Raw genomic sequence first — 6630 nt, 5'->3', positions numbered from 1 at the left:
TTGTTAATCAATCAAGGTATGCTTCCCTTCCTAATTTATACGATTTATTGCTTTGAATGTGTTAGAATAGTGAAATAATCTGAAATTTCGATTCACATGGGTAGGTTGTTGCTTTTGATAGTTGAAATATGATTCACATGCCTCCTTTCCATGTTTTTTGGTGACTAATTGCTGTAAATTAGATTAGAAATTGCAAAATTTGAAATCGAAATTTCTAGGGTTTCCAAAATTGAAATCGATTTTTGGTTGTTTTACAATGGTTAGATGGTAGAATTGAGCCTTAAGTATTGTTTATATTATGTTGGAGGATAGATTTTGATGATTTTACCCTTAGAAAGTTGCCTTAAAACTCCGTCTTAAAAGTGCCTCAAATGGAAATTCGTGATTTATAATTGGAAAATTGATGTTGTGAATGACATTATAAGTATAAGTTGAACTTCAATATGATAATAGAAACGGTAATTGACGAAAATATGCCAAAACTATCGCAGCTGTAAAGACCGTCTGAAAATTCTAATTGAGTTGTTATTCATAATATTGAAGGGTGATAATGATATATTCCAAATTATTCTCCCCCATGAACTAGTAAGAATGCCTCACATGTGATTAGAAGTGTGTTTGGAACAACCTTTAGAAGCATGCTAGGATATTCGAATTTGTTGAGCATATGTAACCACCATGATAATTTCTTTTACAACTATGGCTTATGAGTAGTAATAATCTGAGCTTGTATGTCAAATTTTGAAATCATGGTGAACGTGTGTACTTAGCTTAATGTTCAAAGTTAACGGCGTAGATTATGTGCTTCACATGTTGAAAGTTGTTGATAAATTGGTGTGCCTAGCTGAGTATGTCGAATTCAGATTACATGAAGTAAATGTTTTCATGTTTATACAAGTTGTTTGAACTTATGCCTAAAGCGGAGATGCCGAGACCGAACCTTGAATCGCCAAAGTAAACGGGGAGGGGTAATCCACCCGAGATAGGGGAAGGGAGTGGACTGTGGTACCCAGCCTTCATACCCTTCATTGTCTTTGTTGATTTCAAGCCGAGGGAGCGTTTTGTAGCCTTACAAAAACGCAAAATGAGACCTACGAGGTGTATAGACACTCTTTGTGTTAGAGGAGTTGGAGATAGAGACGGATGTCCGTCACATTTTCGAGACCTTGGGTCTTATGGGTTTGTATAGGCTGAGGAAACACACTTATCCTTTTCTCACTTTGAAGTTTATGAGCTCCTTTATCTATGACCCCGCCGGCCAAACCGTTGAATTTCGGTTAATGAACACTAGTTTCTTGCTTTCTATGGATCAATTTGCTTCTCACCTTGGGTTGGCTAAGCCTCCTACGGACTCCATTACCGATATTCCAGCCCGAGTGCGGTGTCCGCCGCCCGATGCCTTGTCCGACTAGGAAGCAAGCTCCCACCTCGAGCAACATGCTTTGATTAATGACGTTCAAAGATGTTACCTTGAGGGTCTTTCTCCGTTCTCTTTCGAACCTCCTTTATGACGAAAGGATATCGATGGTCAATAATCATGAGGTCTTGCTTCTGATGTCTTACCTCAACCCGGAGCGGGCTAGGAAAGTGGTCTTTAATGCTCCTTCTATGGTTTGTCTTGCCCTTGCCTTGATGGCTTCTTCCTCTTCCCGTACGAGTTGTGGCGCTATCGCCACTCGGTTAGCTGAAAAGCTAACCTCTTTTGAGGCCTCTTCAGAGTACGTGCCTCTAGCTACCCCAGTGCCCACTATGGACCGTGCCTACTATCTCGACCTGAAATGGTTGAGGACTTTGGCTGACGGTGGTCTAGCTTGGAGGGTGTGGGGCATGAGTTGGATGAAGATTCCGCTCTCGAAAGCACCTCCCACCCACGGAGCCCTTGGAGCCGACGGTAGTGACGGTGGACTCCGATGATGATGAGGAGGAGGAGGAGGAGGATGACAGACCCCGCCATCTACAGACCTATCTCATCGATGACACCATCCTCGAGGTGATGCCGGAGCCGACGAAGGGCGAGAATGCGGGAGTTGCGGTGGTGGAGAGACCCAGATTGGGGAGGGGACCCCGTCGAGTGAGGGAGAGGGCCTCGGAGACTAGGCCACGGCCGGTAGCGCCACGGAAGAAGAAAGATCCTTTTCCGTGCTACCCTTACCTCGACACCCCGGAGACGCGATCCAACTACTTGGCAGATAGAGTGTCATCTACCTTGACACTCCGGAACATGCACGAGATGGCGTACGCTCGGGGGATAGGGACCGAGGGACCGCATCCGATTTGGTGGAGTGGAGTTGGGGACTACTCGGGGTTTTCCATTCCTACGGGGTGGATCGATCGACGTGGGGGCACCTCGGTCCTTTTCCTTACGGTGGCTTGACTCCATGGTACGTGGGCCCGGGAGCGGGAGCGGGGAGTGGATGCGGGAATCGGGTCATCGGGAGCAGTACTTCGGTGGTGGTGATGATGAGGTGATGTTTGAGCAAAGAATAAAGCGGGAGGAGTGATACTCCTTGTTTTATCCTTGTTGATGGTAGTTTGTGTTAGTGGTTAGTAGTGTTGTTAGACTTTAGTAGTTGTTTTGTTGCGACTTTGATTTGGGACTTGTATTGTTGGCCATAAGGCCGGATTTCATATTTTGACTTGTTGCAGGATATTAGACGTCGGGGAGTCGTTCCGACTCGATTCTATATGACAAATATGTGCATGTATGTTAACTTATGACAGGTTTTATAAGAAATTTGGCCTGTAGGTACTCGACAGAGTACCCCGTACTCTATCGAGTAGCTGCAGGAAGAAAAGAGAGAAAAGTTTCTGATCTTGAGCTACTCGATCGAGTAGCCAAGACACTCGATCGAGTAGCAGGGCACTCGATCGAGTACCTGTATATACTCGATCGAGTAGCACTGTTACATGAGATTTTCGAAAATCAAAAGTGTGTAAGTGTTTCATAATTGTGAGTTTAATGTTTAACATAGTTAGTTGTGCGTAGTAAGACCTTTGAACCATTAATTTTATATGTTGGAAGTCAAGTTTCGGTTTTATATACATCTTGATAACGATTAGTGAATTGGTGACGGTTTCTTGTTGTTTTAGTATTACAATATGTCATTTTACCATTTATTCATTGAAGTTACATTTCTTCATACGCTGTGCGTGCAAAGTTAACGTGCTTTATCGTTGGCGACTAATTGTCCCGGAGAGTTATGTATGATTTATAATTTAACGAGTTTATGCTTAGCGAGTAATATCCACAGTAAATAATATGTTTTAACCCATGTCATGAATCAAATAATAAGTAATATGCGTTGAAATTTGGGTGGTGAACTTCGGGGACGAAGTTCCTTTTTGGAGGGGAAGAGTAATGTCGCGAAATAAAAAGGCTGTTTTTGAATAATGTTTTGCTTGTTTATAATGTTGTTGGTATTATGTTTTGCTTTAATTACAAAAATTTCTGAAGTATAACGGAGTACTTTAGTTCTTTAAAGTGAATGTGGTTATATGTTTCAAGAGACGGTCATGAAAAAAAAAAAAAATAGTTATAGTGCGATGAATCGTATTCGAATCACGTTGCCGAGTAACATGGTGGCATTAGTTGTACCACATGAAAGTTGATATGAGACATGTTCTAGATTGATAGTTTGATAGTTGTTACTGTATGTTGGGTGATCGTGGGTGGTGATTCGCATTGCGAGTTTGATGTTTTATATATATATAGAGTAATGGTTGACGGTGATAATGCTTGCATGATAGTGGTAAGAATCGATAGGTATAAATGTAGACGGTGATGATGATGACATGGGGGGGGATGGTATTTCCAAGGAGTTATGGTTTGTGCGGAAAGAGTGGTGAGGTCGTGTTGTTCCCGTGTCTCGAGCGGGAGATAAGTGAGTTGAATTTCGGGGACGAAGTCCTTTTTAAGGGGGGAAGACTGTAATACCCGCCCTTTTAGGGACCCTTTGACCAGTGTTGACTGACCATGGGAGCGGGAGTAGTCTTAGAAAAGTGTGCCAAAACCATCTTGGGCTGCGTGTTAAGAGTGGTACTCGATAGAGTAGAGGCTACTCGATCGAGTAGCTAGGTTACTCGATCGAGTAGGGGGCCACTCGATCGAGTATGTTGGGTACTCGATCGAGTACCTGGTTTTCAGCGAGGGTTTTATATCGCGTTTTGTTAAATCCGCAAATCACTTCCGCCACTTTCCTCCTATCCTTTAGTCGCCTCTTTCCCATCCCTTCACCTCAAAACCTCCATGGAAGCCTTTTTGAAGATCCTTGAACCTTAGGAGGACTCACTTGTGTCGGGTAGCGGTCTCTTGCTGAGCTTTTCCCCTAATAGGTATGTCATAATCATCATCCGTGTCCTTGTTCTTTTAGTTAGGGTTTGCTCATTAGTAATAGATGATGGTATTCTGGTTATAGGCGTTGCTTGATCATTGGACATGTTATCTGTCGGCATGGATTGGTTGCGGTGGCTTAAAGGTAGGTTCGCCTACTCAGTTTCTGTAGATGGTCTAGCGTGTTAGTTGTTGTGATTGTTTGGTGTTTGCTTAGTATCGTAATTGTATGGCAACGATTGTGATGGCGATTGTGGTTGTTGTCTCTGGTTCTCGAGATGCGTCTCGGTTGAGTGGGGTCACTTGCGGGAGTGGCTTCACGCCCTAGTTTCGCCCTCCGTGGAACCCGCCACGGAGGGGATGTGCACATTAATGGACGGGGTTATCGCTCGGTATGATGAGCGGGGATTTGGTGGGTACGGCTGCGGTCCCCCAGCGGCGGATCGGTCCAAAGGACGATCGATGATGAGTTGGTTGAATTACCGTGATTGTGTTGAGATTAGTAGCATTGTATTGTGTTGATAATTGTAGTTGCCGTTGTCGTGTCTTATCTCGATCGACCTTGTGTGGTTGTTTGTTTGTTATGTGTCTGCCGTGATCCCTTATGGTGAGCAGTCGGTCTTGGCAGGTGTTGGGGATGTTGATAGCTGGAGTCCGGGCAGGGATGAGTTCTCACGAGATACGATGGTCATAGCGAGTAGTCTTTGAGTTGTATGTTTATGTCGTTTATTGGTTTAAATCGCTTGTAATATAACTTAATAGTTATTTTATCGACATTTGATTATTACTAACCTCGGGCAACCGGGATGGTAACGTCCTTATATCCTAAGGAAGGCCTAGTTAAGGCTCCTCTGAATATGGGGGTGTTACAGTTTCTGTCTTGGTCTAGGGTTTAGGTTCTCGTTTTCTCCTCTTTTTCGAGGCTTTTCTCACGTGTCTACACGGGAGATTTGGCTCAGTGTCTTTCTTTTTTCGTTTGTTGTTTCGTTTGTTTGTGCAGGGCTGAAGAGAGTTTATTCTGATGGCCTCCACGTCGAGAAAGGGAAATGAAATCATAGTAACAGATAAGGCGGCGATTGAGTGGGATGAGGGATTAGAGGAGGAAGATGCCATGGGAAAATTGATGCTTGTGGGGAAGATTTGGGCACAGAAATCAATTAATGTCAAAGTGGCAGTCGGCACGATGATTAAGCTATAGAACCCGTCAGAACCGGTGGTGGGTAATGTTGTTGATGCTAAGGAGAAGACTTTCGTATTCCGATTTGGGACGGAAAGGGATAAGGAAAAGGTCCCGGCGAACCAACCATGGCATTTTGACAAATTCATCTGGTGTTTCAACGAGCCAAATTCGTCGGGTAAGATCACAAATACTCCTTTATGTCATGTTCCTCTCTGGGCAAGGGTATATGACTTACCTATATCAGGGCGGAAAAGCGAGATAAATGCGAGGAAAATGGGATCAATGCTGGGTTCATATATTAGTATGGATGTGGGACCAAACTCTGAGATGGATATGGAAATCCGGATTCGAATTATGCATGATGTTTGTGTTGCCCTCAAGGCAACTATCCCCATCAAGATGCAAAACGGCTCTATTGTGTCGTTTTATGTGAAGTACGAAAGGTTGCCGACGTTTTGTTATGGTTGCGGGGTTCTAGGACATGGGGAGAAAGACTGTGATGAAGGACCGTTTGAAGTGGCCGAGCTTCAATTTGGGGAATGGCTACGTGCTTCTCCATGGAAAGTAACAAAGACCGTAAAAGAGAGTTCGGGGAAGGCGAGGCGATCGTGGCAAGCAACTTTTGAGGATGAAGGGAATAAGGAGGGGGAAGATGCTATTTCGAAGATGATTGAAAAACTACAAAATATTGCAGTGGGTTTTAAGAGCAAGAGGAAGGAAGAGGGGAGGGAAAGGAACGAGGCTGGGGAGCAGCATTATGAAATGGAGGTTACTAGTGGTAGATGGGGCAATGATGGGAACAAGGGAGCGACGGTGCTACACGAGGAGAATATGCAGACTGATCCAAGCAGGGGAAATGAACAGGGTGGGGAGAAGGTGACAGGGCAGGTGGAGGATGAAATTGTGAAAGTTGTGAGAGATGGGGAGAGGGAGGAGCCAGTAACACAAGGGATGGGTACGGGCAAGTATATGAAGGCTGAGAGATTGACGAATGGAGTGAGTGTGGGGGAAAAAGAGGATGGGGTCGGACAGAGGAGGAGTATGAAGGGTGGGGAAGGAGGACATGGTGCTACGTGGGTAAGGAAGGAGAGAGTGGGTGTGAGTTCGGGTGGGGGAGGAT

This window comes from Silene latifolia, chromosome Y (assembly GCF_048544455.1).
Source record: "Silene latifolia isolate original U9 population chromosome Y, ASM4854445v1, whole genome shotgun sequence".
Taxonomy (NCBI): Eukaryota; Viridiplantae; Streptophyta; class Magnoliopsida; order Caryophyllales; family Caryophyllaceae; genus Silene; species Silene latifolia.
Note: the sequence above shows the minus strand (reverse complement) of the source record.